Source organism: Urocampus carinirostris, chromosome 7 (genome assembly GCF_059441175.1).
Source record: "Urocampus carinirostris isolate Australia breed hairy pipefish chromosome 7, RoL_Ucar_1.0, whole genome shotgun sequence".
Classification (NCBI taxonomy): Eukaryota; Metazoa; Chordata; class Actinopteri; order Syngnathiformes; family Syngnathidae; genus Urocampus; species Urocampus carinirostris.
In genome coordinates, this window is record NC_142355.1 from 22,817,354 (window position 1) to 22,835,410 (window position 18,057).

The following is an 18,057-nucleotide window of genomic DNA, read 5'->3' on the forward strand; positions in this document are numbered from 1 at the left end:
GATACTGCTCGTCTCCCCAGGCTAGAAATGAACACGAGCACAAAGAAAGACGAAATACAAAAATTATTTGTCCTTTTTAACCATTTTCCATCATGTTCAACTAAAAGGGAATACCCCAGAAATATTAAGCCAACTATGCCCTCGGAACAGATTTTTAATAGAATCATGAAAACACGCAAATTTTTATCAAATTGCATGAGTTTTAACAATAACCTCTCTCACTTTTTTTGCACTATCGATCACACTAAATTTATTCAGCAAAGTGGGCTCATTTTAATGCTTAAACCCTCCCCGAAAGTATCACAATTGATGACAATGATGATGGCAACAATAATAATAAAATGATGATGATGATGATAACAATACTTTGCTGTATCTAGTTAAGCATTTTCAAAAATATCTGTTCTAAATATATGGTTTTACACTGTTTATTATTTATTTTGAAAGACATGTTTTTCACAAAACACAAACCTGGTTCCCCTGACACTTGGAAAAAGCCATTTAGCCATACGACTTACGTCTGAACCTTTTGCCTCTCAGCGGGGTGTGCATCAACAAGCAATTAAAAACTATTAGGACTGGAAACTCAGTTTCTTTACTGAAACTGGGGAAAAGGTGATAATGCTTCAGTGCCCTCTTTGTTGACTTAATTGTTGCAGAAATGACAGAATGCGTGTGAAAGTGTAATGCATGTGCATGCACTGTGTGGATCGAAGCTATATTCTGTTCAAAGATTAATTAAAAGCACAAAAGAAGCGAGAGAAAGCAAAATAAATGAATAAATAACAGACAAAAACTGAAATGAAAAGATTGGGCTTTCAAAAATAAATGGACAAATTAAGGATGTTGTAGGTTTAATAAGATCACGATCTCTGATTGCTCTAATAGCATCATACCACTCACTCTTTTGTACCAACCATTTAATGTTCTATGCAGACTACAACTAGAAAGCATGAAGCTGAATCATTAGAAATAAAAGGACCTTTTGCATTCACTACCAAATGGAACAGATTTAGTACCAATATATAATAGTCGTACTAGCAGTTATCAAAACAACAACAACAACAATAATAATCATGTAAAACAGGTATGGAAACTAGATTACAGTGCTTCTAATAAATCTCAAATTTCATAGGGTTGTGCAGACGCACCTTATGTAGTGCCCAGTCAATAATAGATGAACTCTAACCACTTTTCCATCTTACAGAGTAGAGGCAAGTGTGTCAAAGTTTACATTACAAAGGGGGATTTATTTATTCATGTTTTTATGTTTTTTTTTATCTAGAGTATTCAAAGCATATTGTTGTTGGCTTTGTTTGGTTGAAATTAAATTTGTAGACACATGTTCAGGTTGTCATACTCACTTCCTGTATTTTTACTGAGTTTTGATGGGACGCCATCACATGACCGTGGGACTGTTTGGACTAGACAAAACGCCAGTCCATGGCTTCATGAGTCCTGGAGAGGAGGAAGACAGTGGGGATGCAGCCAACGCTGAAAAACACAGAAGAATAATAAAGTCAGCCAGGGAAATTGAAAAATATACTGTAGCGTCTCTCTTAAGAAGAGAGTTTGGTTACACAACATCAAATAGAAATACGATTTCACTGTTTCAACTGAGAAGTATCCGTTAGTCTGACTCATATAATCGTACTTTTGCTTTTCACTATCACTTGAGTCAAAGCGCAAAACAGGGAGTTGCACCACCTTGCAAAATCTCATTCCATTAGGGGCCGGTCACACAGACATTTGCGGCTGAATCACGGCCAGAAATTTCTGCCTTTGAGGCGGACGCCATTGGACGCACTAAGATCGCCATTCAGACGAGATACAGCGGTGCTTAACACGCAGTCGAAAATTCGCGCGCAGGTGGCAGCGCGAAATAATTTGGCACTGCTCAAATTTTCAGAGCGCGGGCACACAGCCTTTCACGAGCGTACTGAGGCTGAACCACGGCCAGAAATTCCTGGCCGTGAAGCTGATGCTGTTGAGCGCTGTTGGACGTTTAGAGACCGCCATATAGACAAGATAGAGCAGTGCTTTACTCGCGGTCGGAAATTTTCATGTGGTTGGCCGCGTTTAAAACTTTTGAGCTGCTCAAAAGTTTGAGCACGTGTTAAACCGCGTGCCGCACACGCGGTCAACACGAGGAAATGACGCGGAAATGACGCGCAAACGACGTGCTCTGGCCGCGGCCAGGGCGTGCTTACACATGGGTAGGACGGGAAATTTCAGCGGGTAATCGTGGGTGGAGCATGGTAATAGCATGTTTTGCGCCTGTATCGCGGTGTTATTACGTGAAATTAGCGTATTACGCGTGTGACAGTCAAACGCCTTTCTCCGCGTATAAACAGCGCGAATGCCGAGCATCAGTTGTGCTCGTGACGTCAAGGGGGTGAACATGGATCCCCGTCAGCGTAGTTTCTCTTCATTTCGAATAAATCTTTCGGTGCATTCGCAATGGTCGCAACAAGGCTTTAAAGCCAGGACCTTAACTTGGCCTTTTGGCCGAGAGTAGGAATCCCGGCTCCTAAGCTTTGTAGCGTATTATGAAATGATCGATAATTGATAGTGATTAAAGAAGATAGACCAACAACACTTAAATCTAAATTCTCCCCCCCTTGCGTGAACGCGCATTCTGCTGCGCTTCCAACAAAATCGTATTCTATATAAAACGCTTATTAAAACTATAATGCGAGCTAATTATAACAATTGGGAGATCCTTGTCTATATAACGCGTTTATTTAAACAATAAAGTGCGATCGTATTCTACAAAATGCGTTTGTCAACGCGGATGAAAAAGTCACCAACGTCAATGCACGCTTCCAACAGAAGCGATCGCAGCAGAATGCGCGTTCACGCGAGGGGGTGGGGGGGTGGATGTGTTGCGTAGGTGTCGGATTTGGGCACAACACCGGCTCGGGAGCTTTTATACCCGTGGTCCACACGAGAAAATGACGCAGAAATGACGCGATGAGGAAGCGGAACAGTCGCCGGTGTCTTTTTTCCGGCCATACCACAGATGAACGGCGGGTTGGCCAAATTTGCGCATTTTCCATCCCGGGCAACCACGGGCAAAAAAAAAAACGCAAAATTTTAGCCGTGATTCAGCCGCAAATGTCTGTGTGACCGGCCCCTTAGGAACAGAAAACATCTATTTTGGTCACAGAGCCTAACCCCAAGTAGTGATACTACCTAATTCCAGGCTCAGAAGCAAAGTCTGGATCAAATGCCGACGCATGTTTGAAAGAAGTACAAAGCTGGTCAAGAAAGTGCAAAACCAGCTTTTTTGTCTTTTATTATACAAAACAATGTGTGGTGTCTATTTGCTGATGCTGCTCAAAGCTGAGATTTTCATATAGTGTTCTAGTTCAGGGTGTTCCCTGCCCACTACCCGAAGCTGGGATGGGCTCTGGCACACCCTGCGACCTTATTGAGGATAAGCGGTGCAGATAATGGATAGATGGATTTCTATGAAGTCGGGTTGGTATGTAAAAATTATGTCATGCATCTTTCATTAAGAACACCGGAGTTAATAAAATAATGATTTTGAAGGAAGCATGGAATTAAGTCATACTTGTTACATTTTTCACCAAATTAAAAAAATACGTTTGTTTTTCTGGGCTGTGACATTACACACATAACAGCACGAATATTGTAAAACTCTGAAATTTACACTCAATGTATCTATTGCAACGCCTGCATTGACCAGCTGGCAGAGATGGGAAGCTGCGTCATTGCCGTCATGGACTTTCTGGACTAGTTTACGGGCTGGGGGCGTCGTTGCTGTCATGCACTCTCCAGACAAATTTCAACATGTTACCTAGTGTTCTCTTTTATTGATGTTTACTATTGTTTGTGAACTGCAGGGGTCGGCAACCTATGACACGCGTGCCATCAGTGGCACGCGAGCGCACGGCAAAATAATGATTTTTTTTTTAAAGCGCATTTACCTGAAATTTAGACATTTTCAGTTGCACGCCGTGTTTAGCACCCCTCCTTTTCTGTTTCGAGTGTGAGTGCGTGTCTGCGCCGCGCCTCGCAGAGGAGAGCTCCGTGTTTTAACCCAGCCAACGAAACACACGCGCGCAATAAATGAACGAATCATGACGGCTCCTTGAGCAAAAACATCTCGTTCTTTCCAGCCAGCGTGGACAGATGACTGGGGCTTTGTGCAAAAAATGACCGTGCTGTTTTGTGCATTATGCTTCGAGAGCGTTGTACCTTGCACAGCAAGTGTTAAACGTCATGACGAGACGAAACATGAACATTAATTCAAGGCGGAGACATTAAAACGCGCAGTGTCCAGGTACGGCATACAAACACAGACCCTGAAAACCTCTGTCACTGCTAAAAACGCCATTGCTCGTTGCATAGCAAAGCACAGAAAACCATTTACTGATGTTGAATATTTGATTGATTGTATCATTCAGGCCCCGGTGTTGTGGAATGCTCTGCCCCCTGAGATTCGATCTGCAACCTCAGTGGAACTGCTTAAATCTAGGCTTAAAACACACTTCTATTCTCTAGCTTATGAATGAGATATATTTCACGTTGGCAATATCTGTGTATTATTTGTTATTGCAACATCCATTGCAGCCTGGTCATCCTGGAAGGGGGATTACCTCATGTGCTGTCCGTTCTCAAGGTTTCAATTTCTTCATGTTGAGCTTTTTGAGTTTTTCCTTGCCCACATGTAGGTTTTAGATCAGGGGAAGGTGTAATAAAGTCTGTAGTTTGCAATAAGCTGTGGCCTGTGAAGCCCTTTGTGATTAAGGGCTATACAAATTAACATGACTTGACTATTTATTTTTTCATAATATCTGAACAATTTATAATCCTAACCTCTGTCGTCTTCCAGTGCTAAAATAAGTACTTTCGAAACAGAGTGGCAAATATCTGACCTAGAAGCCAACTAGCATCATGCTCTTACTTTAAACTGAGGAGCCTTACGCTTAGGTAACAGCATTAGGTCATGTATTATTTACAACAGAGTAGTCACAAACTTGCTCCAATGCTTGCATGTCATCTGCCGATTTGTAATCCTCAAGCTATACATGTTTCAAATATAAGATAATTTGAATCACGGATAAAAATAAAATAACCAATCTACACTTGTTATTCAAGTGAAAATGAAAGCGGGAATTCTGACACCGTATTCAAAATGTATTCAAAATGTCTGCTCATGGAAAATAAGCGCTCTTCTGTAAACTACTGAACTATGTTGGATAATTCTAAAAAGGTTCCCTTTTTTGATTGCATTATTGTTCATATATGACCATGATAAAGTACTGTGGTGAATTTATTGTCACCCACGTACAGCACAGGCATGCAGCAGGTGGGGGAAAACTGGACTCAACCTTCTTGAAGGCCTTCACTTCCATTATAGAAACACTTGTACAGACAGTAGGTTTGTGTTAGCACATTCAAGTTATTGTTAGAATATGTCTTTGTATATATTCACGTTAGATAAACTTAACTTACAGTGGCTTTTAAAGCTTGGTTTATAATGTTATTTAAAATTAGATGCATTATTTGCATATGTTTCTGAAAGGTACACAACAAAATTGGTAATGAAGACTCAGCAGGTTAAGCAGGTTAAACTAGTGGGACAAAACTAGAATAAAATGACCAGGAACCTGGATATTTTTAGGAATTTCTTGTTAAATATAGACAATAAATATGTTTTGCATGTTTCGTAGATGATGTAAGAAGTTTTGAAAACATAAGAACCTGAAATCATGTCTATTTTTAATTGTTTTATGAAATATAATTCAGATTATGCTTTTTATTATTTGTTGTCAAATTTTCTTTTCAAAGGGGGATTAGAGGATATAAGAGACTGACGAGAACCACTAATATGATTACCGGCATAACTGGGCTCTAGTGAAAAAAAAAAAGTATAGTTGAACATGCAATATTGCGATATCCAAACAATAATGCAATAATAATACATTAAATTTTCCTTCATTTAGAATGTAATCAAACACCTAGCAAAAAATAGTTAGGTATTTTACCATCAATTCAGTTTTTCAGGAATGTGATATAACATTTTAACGCAGCCACTACAATTTACAGCTATGGACGTAACTAATTAAATGTCGTTGATGGCCGAAGCCATCAATGGAAGTGAATAACTTAATTTTAGTATCAGGGTAACTTCTATGAGTATAATATTTAATGACATTTTATTTAAATAATATTTAAGCCCCTAAAACAAAATGCATTTACTGGTTTCAAAGTGCATTTAAAAACTAATTTTCACTAGTCCAAAGAGCGTAGTTTCATTTAAAAGATGCATAAAAAAAATGTTGTGGACTAGATATCATGGAGGCATAAACACATCTCATCTCCCATCTCATCTCATTAGCTGCACCGCTTATCCTCAGTAGGGTCGCGGGGTGCTGGAGCCCATCCCAGCAATCATCGGGCAGTGGTTGCCAGCCAATTGCAGGTCACTCAGGGACAGATAACTCGCTCGCTCATCCACACCTAGGGACAAATTGGACCGGCCAATCCTGAAATGCATGTTTTTGGAATGTGGGAGGAAACCGGAGTGCCCGGAGGAAACCCACGCAAGCACAGGGAGAACATACAAACTCCGCACAGTAAGTCCGGTAGCTGGATTTGAACCCACACAGGAGGTGGCATAAACACATATCTGCATCAAATAAAAAAATAATGTTGGGATTATTATTGAAAAATAATAAGTAATGAGTTTGTTATAGAAATTGCAAATGAAAATGTTCAAATAAACAGAAAAGTATTTCCATCCGCCTCGCAGATCAATCAAATCCATCGATATACACCTACACCTAATCCACAAAACCCTCATAACACCTAGATTGTTCCAACAGGGGAAACGGCTAAGCAGGAGCCAGAGACAGCTGCTTATCGGCTCTCGGCCAGGGGACTCCCCCGGAAAGGCAGCTGCCAGGAGGCCGCAGACGTTTTGATCCATTTGGAAAGATCATTACACAGATGTGACATTGCTGTCCTGCTTTACAACTCCCGGGGTTCTGAGAGTCTAGACTTCCATGCTCTACATGCCAGCTGAAAATGCAGCAGAAAGCAATAATGTCACTTTACATCTTATTGCCACACTGCACATTGCTAGCGCAGCAGGAAAGGAATTTGTAGGGAGAGGAATATTCGAGGTATGTTTCAATTGCTACAAAGGATGCGTGCAACTTTCACCTGGCGAACACAAAAGCGGTGTTTATCTATACCATATGTAAACGCACGTGTTACAATTTGGTAGGCCGGACTGTGGTATTGTCAAATGTTTGGCAGAGCTGCATTTGTGATGGTCAACCAAAACATATCTGTAATTTTTTCATGGGCACAGAACAAAAAATAAAAACATGATAGATCGGGATGAAAATTAAACTGCATTTTTTTAGTTGACCAACACCATCAATTTTAAACAACCTGTCTCAGCAAACTTTATAGAAAAGGTATTACTGATTAAAGAAATTCACGATGGGGCAGCATGGCGGCGCAGTGGTTAGCGCTTGTGCGGCACAGTTCATGTCATGGGAACCTGTCGTGGGTTCAAATCCAGCTCCAGACTTCCTGTGCGGAGTTTGTATGTTCTCCCCGTGCTTGCGTGGGTTTCCTCCGGGCACTCCGGTTTCCTCCCACATTCCAAAAACATCAGGTGAATTGGCCGGTCCAAATAGTCCCTAGGTGTGAATGAGCGAATGAGTTGTCTGTCCCTGTGTGCCCTGCGATTGGCTGGCAACCAGTTCAGGCTGTCCCCTGCCCACTGCCCGATGATTGCTGGGATGGGCTCCAGCATCCCCGCGACCCTACTGAGGATAAGCGGTGCAGCTAATGAGATGAGATGAGAAATTCACGATAATTTCATAGGAAAAATCTGTTTCGAATCAGTTTCAGTTTCGAAACTGTTTAATCTCCAAATCTGTGCTCAGGCAAACAGTAGCTAGTTATAACTAGTGACTAACTTGCTTAAATCCCACATTTGATTGTTATAGAACTAGTTTTAAACAGCAATCAAGAACAACTATGACTAGTTCAAATTAAACCTTGAAATACCCACCTTCCCTTTTCCTATTTTGCAAACTTTAAAATTGTCAGTTTTAAATGACCAATTGATCGAAATCATTCGACTTATTGCCTAGCCCTATTTTAAAGGTTATATTTGAACAATTCAATCATGTGTTTGATTTTCACAATGAAGACATTTGGGTCACAATTGAGCTAGCATGGCTAATAATGTTACGGATCAAAATTCAAACCTTTCAGCATCACTCCCTGTCGACCCAGTAACTTCCTATTGCCTCTCTTTTTATCTGTCGACAGAAAAAGTTGCAGTTCATTCGACTAGATCGATTAAACTGCATAGTCATTGAATTTACTCATCAATATGTCATTCATTCCTTTGATAATCATTTGAAGAGACAGCAGCTGGGGAGCAAGGTCTTTGTTTACGCTACTTGAGCTCTCGAATGATCAAGATCTGAATAACCGATTTGAACCTGCTTTAAAGTGCCTCCTTCGGTAAAAAGAAACTGACAGACAAAATGGAGAGTTTCCAGAAGTCCTTTTTGGGGGGCTGAGAAAAAGGAAGGCTGACCTCGTTTTGAGAGTGAAAGAAAGTGACCCTACTGGAGGTTTTCTTGAATATGAATTGAGATACCAAGGGTATCCTGTGCAACCATGTTTTGTTTGATATGAAAAATTGTTCCATTGTTGCTGAACTGCAGAAAGGCAGAGCGAGTTTTGCACGTTTGGCCCCTAGGGAACGCACTATAAAGATCGAGGTCTCTAGCAACAAGCCTACTTCTAGGATGGATGCCAGTGGAACCTGAAGACCAACTCATATGGTTGTTATGCTTTAAGTACAGTAAACGTAAGATTACGACAACTGTCATATGCTTACATTTTGGATTATTATTGGCATATTTTCCCATCCCATCTCATTTTGCAGTAAAAAAAAGTTGATTTCCGAGAAGTTGGATGTCCTCTTTATAAATAGCAGGACTTTGTGCACAGTTGGAAATATTGAAACAAAATTATTATATAGCATAAACAATAAAAAAAAGCTTTGTGTGTAAAAAGTCCAATAGATAATCACATGTGAAAATCAAGGTTTATTAAAATATCATTAACGTTTTACATAACAGGTAATAAAGAGCTCAAGTCCTAACAGTGCACTTTTAATTGGGCTCTGGCTGCCAGGACACAGGCCGTTATGAAGTCATCAAAATGTCAAAATCACAAAAGGGGGTTTGACAGCAGACAAATACCTAGTAAAGAAGAGCTGTGTCATGTAAAATCAACATGATATCCTTTTTTTAAAGCCACATTATTGTCCAACAATTTGACATTTAGAAGTATTTTGGGGATTTTCAGATCATTTACACTTTTAGAATTTATAAAAAACATAATCTAATAGTAATGAATATTGTATAAACGTTTGATCTTTGATTCAAACCGGCCTTGCATTAATTATAAAAGCGAATTGACATCAATAATATTCTCAAAACAAAAACATATACCGGAAACTATGGTGATTTCTTTTCAGGGCTTGAGTTATCACAACCAAAAGGCAGTTTAATCCCTAACATATACTGTATATTGTCTTTATTGTTTTCTCAAGCTTCACCAATAACAATAAATTGCAGCGAAAAGGCTTCAAGAAGTCCAAAGACAAACACCTGACAGATTTTGTTCAAAACAAGTGAGTCTTCTCAACTTTCTTGTTTACCTTCTGGTTGGTAAAAGACAAACTGTTACCAGGTTGTTTTTTTTTCATTCTGGTGCTGGATTTGACACATGCAAGTTCTAACCGAAATGAAATTGCAAAGTCATGAAGTTGTAATTCTACAAAGGCCTGGGGCACAAAAGAGTTTGTTTTTCTGTTGTTAATAAGCTGCCTAGGAAGGTGAGAAAAGCCCCTCGGTGGCCTGCGGATGACCTCACGCCATGCATCACGACACTTGACATGGTCTGCAGGGATCCCTGAAGAACAGGGTCCACTTTAGCAAAGCAGTGTTAGAATAGTGACTACTACATGACGCTCTACACTGAAAAAGTAAATTACTTAGATTTGAGATATGGCAAAAAGCAATCAGAGTCAGGTGCTTTTTGTTATGAGAACCAAAGTCTTCTTGTTCCTCTTTTTTCCCCAAAATTACAGATTTCAGTGGAGGAATTCTTTTTAAAAGGAATGGAAGTAGTGGGCAGTTCTTTGGCAGGGATGGTTCTGACGGAATGTCATTGGGCATTGTCCGAAACCCTGCCATCAGTGACATAAAAGCCCGGACGAGTTAAACACGAACCGTCATCTCTGTTTTGATTTTATGGGGATAAAATGTCACTGACAAGAAAGGAATTTAAAACGGTGACTGATCTGGTGCCAAGTGCCCACTCTTCACTGAAGCCTTCTTTAGGAGACGGAATGGCCAGCTAAGCCTGGCACCCCTGAGCTCGCTTTGGCTTTGCAGCTCTCTTTTAGCTTTGCCCAGGATGTAAGAAAGAGTTGGTCAGGTCAAGTCATGTTTATTTGTACAGCCTTAAATAACAAAAAGTCTAAAAGACCACAAGAAGATTTTATTTTTATATTTTAGAGATTTAGAAAAGCATTCATACCTGGAGACATTTTGTAATCACCAAAAACATACCATGCATGATTTTGGATTGTGGGAAAACAACCCACTCAGGCACAGAGAAACACGAAAACTCCAGGATGCTGGTAGATGGAATTGAATGCTGGACCTCCTAATAGTGAGGAGGATATGCTAACCAGTAATCTACTGTGCCACAGTCAACTATTCCTTTAAAACCCAGGTTTCTGATTTATAAAAAGGGCACTAAACGCAGCTCATAACTACCATAGAAAGTAGAATTAAAATTGTCGAGATTGTCATTAATAACACTGTAGTAAACATTGTTTTCAACGAGATTAGTCAAGGCATTCCAGGATATACAGACTTAATAAAGACTTAATAAAGAGAAAAATGAGAAGAATGTCAGAATAAAAGGGCAAACATATTTACAAGGTATTGCTTGGAGACTGGCCTAAGTTTTAAGATTATTGCAAAGAAAAGTAGTGCTATAACATTTAGCAGCAACAGAATTATGGTATTCATAAATAAGTTATGAATACCATAGCTTTCAACTTATAGTATTTTATACGTGTTTTTATTTTGTCATAACAAATTGTAATCACTGTATAACCATTTTCTTACGGGAATTTAAAGAAATAAAGTTCTTTTGGTTAGACCAATCTCGTCTAGCCTGTTCCGGCAACACAATTTTTTTGTTTTTATTTTACATAGTGTGTCTTGCTGTGAGTAAATAGGTACCATGTTGTGTTTCGAAAGTTTACTATCGCTTAATAAGGGTAATTGCAATCATTAATAAGGGGAGCAATCGGATGAGCTTGACAGGTATGGAATACCTATTTTTTAATACAACTGGTTGAAATATACATTGGTACCGACACCTGGAGTCGGCACTCGCCCATCCCTACAACTGAGTAACCAAGAGAGATTAGTTTGATTAATGGGATGTAGACAGTAAATGTTAAGTAAGATGGGAAGAAGCGTAGCTTCATTATACCTGGAGGTGTTTTTTGTTTATTGATGGGAGAAACATAAACCAGGCTATCGAGGAAAAAAAAAGTACCGAACATCACACTGATGTAGTAAATATGAATCGTACTGTAAAACTATTTCGCATTTGTCCGTTCTATAAACTACCCTTAACATCAGCCTCCATAGAAAAAAAAGTGAATGATATTTGTAGGTAAGGTTAAGTGAGTTAATTGTGTGCCAGTTATGAAAGAGCCTGTACGTGCATGAAATGACTTATATTTTTAAAGCCCCAATCTGTAATATTTGTCCACTAGATGGCACTGTGTTGTCTGGTACGAGCTAGGGCAAGCAGTGGCAGGAGGATGATGGACAAACATGGCGCTGACTTACGTGGGGACTCTACGATGAAAAAAAAAAACAAATTTATTGACCTATGATTTTTTTATTAAAATAATATTGGTATGATGGTTTATGTATTTCCTCTTAATATGGCTTTTATTTAGTGGCAATTTCTGTATTCATTCATTTTCTGAACCGCTTATCCTCATGGCAGTCCTGGAGTACATGCCAACTGACATTGGACAGTGGGCAGGGGATACCCTGGACTGATTGCCAGCCGATCACATGGCATACAGACGCACATTCATACTTAGGGATCATTTTGATTTGCCAATCAACCTGCCATGCATGTTTTGGGAAGAAACTGGGTTGCCCTGAGCAAACCCACTCGGGCAAGGAGAGAACATGCAAACTCCACACACATAAACACATAATAAAGACTTAAAAGAAAAAAATAAGATAAAAAGAATATTAGGATGAATAGGCCAAAATATTTCCAAGGCAGTGCTTGGTTTGAGTTGTTATAACAGTGCAATGAAAAATAGTTCATCATAACTATAGTCCATGAAGCAGCAACCAAATCCACAAATAAATCGATACATAAGATATGATACCATACCTGTCAATTTATTCGCTTTCCTCGTTTTTTATAGATGTTTTGATCATTTCCATATGTCTACTCCATATAACAATTTTTGTATGGGATTTTTTTTTTTTTTAAACGCTTTTGTTAGACCGATCTGGTCGCCCATTTCGCCTCTAATCCGGATGGTCTCAGTCACTGGAATGCTCTGCCCCCTGAGATTCGATCTGCAACCTCAGTGGAACTGATCTAGGCTTAAAACACACTTATATTTTATAGCTTATGAATGGCCTGGATTTCAGGTCGACAATATCTGTTTATTATTTGTTATTGCAACATCCATTGCAGTCTAGTCCTCCTGGAAGGGGGATTACCTTATGTGTGGTCCCTACTCAAGGTTTCTTCATTTCCTCATGTTGAGGTTTTTGAGTTTTTCCTTGCCCTCACGTATGTTTTAGATCAGGGTATGGTTTCCTTATAGTCTGTAGTTTGCAATAGTCTGTGCAGCACTTTGAGAAACCTTGTGATTAAGGGCTATACAAATAAACAAAATAAACAAGAATGGTAGCAAAGACAACATTAGCAAATGCTCTATCAAGTATTTATTCGGTAAGTAAACATGATACACAAATAATCTTTGTTTTTATTCAACATTGTCTGTCTTGCTGAGAGTAAATAGGGCCTATCTGTTACAAGGGGAATTGCAATCATGAATGAGGTAAGCAATCGGCTGAGGTTGCCATGTATGTAACAATAGTGCAATAAAAAGTAGTGCAATAATTTTAAGCAGCAACCAAATTCAAAAATAAGACTACAAATCAGGCGGCTTGAATGGCTGACTCCCTATTAGTGTGTGTGTGTGTGTCTGAGTGTGTGTGAATGGGTAAATGTGAAGCACATTTTAAAGCGCTTTGGGAGGTCTTCATTGACTTGAAAAGCGCTACATAAATATCATTTACCATTCACTATTTACAAATCAAATATGAATACCCATTTTTCAATACAACTAGTTGAAATCGGCATATATACCTATACCTGGAGTCGGTCCTCGCCTATCACAACAACTGGGTAAATAATAGAGATTTGTGTGAATGAATGGACTGCAAACAGTAGATTTTAAGTTGGAGGGGGCGTAGGGGTGGCTTCATCATACCTGGAAGGGGTTCATTGATGGGAGAAACATCAACCAGGCCATTGATGAAAAAATGTATCGTTCATCACAGTGATGTAGTAAACACTAACCAGACTTTTCAACTATTTTGCATTCGTCCATTCTACCAAAAGCACGGCGATGCTTATCATCCGTTTCCACCATTAATGAAAAAAAAAGTGCGATTGATATTTTGTAGGTAAGGTTAAGAGAGCTAATTGTGTCACAGCTATAAAAGAGGCCATCATCCCAAAATATAACCGGCTGTCACATGTACACGCCACGTACATTTCTCCCGTATCACTAAATGAGATTTTGTGACTAAGCACATAGCCTCACATTCATGTTGACAGTCTTTTAACTCTTCGCAACTGGCTCGTGTCGTTATCACGACAGCTCGTCGTGATGTCTGGCCTGGAATGTTCTCGCCTGGAATCCTAATCATAAAAAGCTAAACCCAAGCTAAAGTTAAACGCATCGAAGCACGTCCACGCACATAAAGAAGACAGGTGCACCTGTCCGCAGTGCTAACCTATTGTGCTCGCCACGGATTCAGCCGTGGAAGCCGAGGCCCTGTAGCGCCGTGAGCGGATGGAGAGGGAAAAATATAAAAAGCCGAATGACTCTTACCGTTCTACCCCTATTCATCGCTCCCCATCGTAACGTTTTCAGTCCGGACCTCTTGGCGAACCGTTAATTCCTGGCTGGCCGTCTCCCTCCTCCCTCCTCTCGGTGTCTTTCTCTCTCGCGCTCGCTCATCCCCATGTCATATTCCTCCGCTGCAGTGGAAGATAGTCCACGCCCCCTCCCGGCTGCCGCGTGACGTAGGCAGCCGGCCGGGGAGCTCGGAAGCGCGCACGCCGTGAATGGGCGGGCGCGCGCATAACGCGAGTGAGGACCCGAAAGCCCGGGAGAGGCCGCTGTCGTGCCTGGGTAAAAAAGAAATACAGTACAGTGGAACCTCGGTTCTCGACCATAATCCGTTCCAGAACCCTGTTCGAAAACCGATTTGTTCGATCACCGAAAATCGTTTTTTGCATTAAAAGTAATGTAAAAATCGTTTTAATCCGTTCCAACACCTTGAATGTTTACCATGAACGTAAACATGAAGCTAACCCAGCCTAATCGTACGTTCGCGTTAGCGTAATCTTCCGTACGAAAGATTACGCTAACATGAACTTGTACAACTAAAAAAATCAGGTCGTTTACATGTCATTTAGCACCCGGGTCTTCACAAAAAGTGGTGAGCGGTTAAAGGATAAAGAAAAGAATTATGAATAGGATTTCTTACCTTTGTGGTGCTCAGCAGAAGCCATGCTGTATGTATAGCAAGATCGGAAACTCGCACACCTTCTTCATATTTTGCTATTATTTCTTTCTTAAATGCAATAGTTATACGCACTACTCTTCTTTTTTTACCTGTAGCAACTTTGCAGCTTGCACCGACCTTCTTCGGAGGCATAATTAGGGGCTAAAACACTCCGTTCACCGATATTTAAAGCGAAAGCAAAAAGAAGTGCGCGCGCATGTCATAACAGTTATTCACGATGGGTGGGGGCAATCTACACCCGTACGCCGCTCAGCATCGCACCCTAGCGTACCGGCGTTCGAACTCCGATTTTTCGAACGAAAAGCGAAGCAAGAATTTCTCGAAAATTTTTGGTCGAGAACCGATTTGTTCGAACTGAGAGGCGTTCGAAAACCGAGGTTCCACTGTAATATACTTTCTATGCACCGAACCGATACAGAATTATATTTGCCTTAATTGTCATAATAACAACGTAAAGAAGATTGCTTGCAACGAGATTAGACGTGGCACTCCAAGCAAAACAGGTAGTAAAATGTTTTAAAGATAACATTATTTAGGCACTGCTTGTAAACTTATGTAAATTGTAAGTGGTATGTTCGCACGTTTTAGTACCATGTAAAGATATAACTATTTTTTTTAACAATTGTTTTTTTTTCAAAACGTTAATGGTGTTGCAGATTTTGGTTTCAATAATAAAGACGCAAGTTTCGTTGTGTCATGATTAACAATGTGATGTGAATCACCTGTGCCCGCTCCTTTGCCGCCAACTCCATCGTACTCTGATTGGCTCCCTGTTCCTATTTATACCCACTCCTATTTGTCCCCTTTTATCAGTCCGCCTGCGAACCTCAGTTAACACTAGGCAAGCCTTTTCGACCCTGACTCCCACCCGTTTTTGCTCGTGTCTGTCCCCCGGCTTCGACCCGTTTTTTTTGATACTGACCATGTCTACTCTCTGATCCCGGCTTTAAACCTCTTTTGTCCCCGACCACGTCTCATCTCCTCACCTGGCTTATAACTCGCTTCCGACACTGACCATGTTTTTGCTCGCCTGTCCCGGCTACTGACCCGTTTTTCCATTCCCGACACCGCCATCGCTCGCCACGGAAGATCCACTTCTGCTTCTTGCAACCAGCAATCCCCGGATCGTGGTCGAAACCCTTTCTCTTTCTTCCAATAAAACTTGTGAGAAACTCAACGCAAGTGGGTCCTGTCTCCGTTCCGGTCCCGACACGTTGTTTGTAGTTTATTTTTTACTTTACTGTACTGTCCTTTAGCTGTTAATGTTTTAGTTGCGTTTCTCACACCCGTCAACCCGAGTGACTAAAATGTATATTTGTCAAGCTAAGAAAAAATCCCATTTCCCCCAAAATGTTTTTTTTTATTAGGGGATTTTATTAATTAAGTGTAAAAATAACGTCTTTAAGTCAAGTTAATTCATGTTTATTTGTATAGCCCTTAATCACAAAGGGCAAGGAAAAACTTTTCCTCACACGCAATTCAACAGAGAGATGAGTCACCCACCATACAACAACACAAACAAAAAATATATGCAATTGACATACCCATAACAAACAAAAGAACCACCACCAAAAAATGATAATGAAATAAATACAATTAAAAGGTAAGGTTTTTAGACATCAAGTACAAATTGTGTAATAGGCTTCCATCTTTTCTCCAATTTATCTGATTTCATTTGCAGTCTTGCAGACATTTTTTTCCATAATGAACATTTGCTTTAATTTGTCTCTCCATTGTTTTATGTCAGGAAGTTTTGGTTTCAATAAAGATCATTTTATTTGCTGTCTCGGCCCCTAGGCTTTGTGGCGTATGATGATTTGACCGATAACGGATAATGGATGATTGATAGGGATTGTGGAACAATGGACCTTACAAAATCCCCCCCAACCCCCTCTACCTACATACCTACAGTACCTACCTACTTTAATTTTAATGTACACTTAATCTACTACTTTCCCAGCAATTTTTTCAAGTGGTGTTCTAATGAGTCTGCCCTAATATTGTACATACACATACCACAGCCATATCCCCCTAGTGGGAGGTGGCTAGAGTCATTTCTGACTCTTTTTGGGAGATTGATTCAGAGGAGGGGATTCCCAGCCCCCTCGCTCAACCCAACTGAGGTGTTGGGAGTCATTAGGTGACCAAACCCCCCAATTCCAACCCATAATGCTGAACGCCAAGCAGGGAAGTAACGGGTACCAATGTTTAAGTCTTAGGTATGACTCGGCCGAGGTTTGAACCTCAACCTCCCAGTCTTGGGGCGGGCGCCATTAATATGTAAATAATATTAATAATATAATATTAATAATAATATTATATTATTAATATTATACTATTATTATACCCTAATATATTATATTATACCCTAATATTATACAACCTTCAAAATCCTGATGGGTCCAGTCTAAACAAAGGTCTGTTGTGAAAGATGTGACTCCCTTACTTACTGGAAAATCCCATATCAGTAAGTTTCATTTTTCAGCTAAGTTTTCCTTTTGTCAATCCATGCCCCTTTCCTATAAAAACAGTGGTTAAGCCATTTTTCAAGTTTTTTTTTAGGAAGGACTTTTTTTTACCAGAATACTCTGTTTCCTTTTGTGTTTCTTTGTAATAAAGCTCATCTAAAACACTGATGTGTTCAGCTCTTGTGTTTTTGTCTAAATACTGGGTCGGAATCTCGGAACAAGCAGCGTGGCATGTATTGTCTACGTTTGTCTACCTACCTATCAAGCTACGTACCTCTGACTGTCTGTCTGTCCGTCCGTCCGTCCGTCCGTCCACCTACCTACCTACCTAGCCACCAACCCACCCACCCACACATCTATCTATCTATCTATCTATCTATCTATCTATCTATCTATCTATCTATCTATCTATCTATCTATCTATCTATCTATCTATCTATCTATCTATCTATCTATCTATCTATCTATCTATCTATCTATCTATCTATCTATCTATCTATCTATCTATCTATCTATCTATCTATCTATCTATCTATCTATCTATCTATCTATCTATCTATCTATCTATCTATCTATCTATCTATCTATCTATCTATCTATCTATCTATCTATCTATCTATCTA

The 18,057-nt window shown here is 39.9% G+C and overlaps 1 protein-coding gene across 2 annotated transcripts in view; it reads right to left on the reverse strand.

Annotated features, from left to right (window-relative positions):
• The window catches only part of otud7a (OTU deubiquitinase 7A), a 56,028-nt gene extending 41,623 nt beyond the window's left edge, over positions 1–14,405 (reverse strand). For both annotated transcript variants that reach the window (XM_088340201.1, XM_088340199.1), the window contains exons 1-2: positions 14,267–14,405; positions 1,365–1,494 (exon numbers count right to left, since the gene is read on the reverse strand). The gene's annotated coding sequence lies outside the window, so the exon portion shown is untranslated. The remainder of the gene's footprint in view (positions 1–1,364; positions 1,495–14,266) is intronic.
• Positions 14,406–18,057: the final 3,652 nt, after the last annotated feature.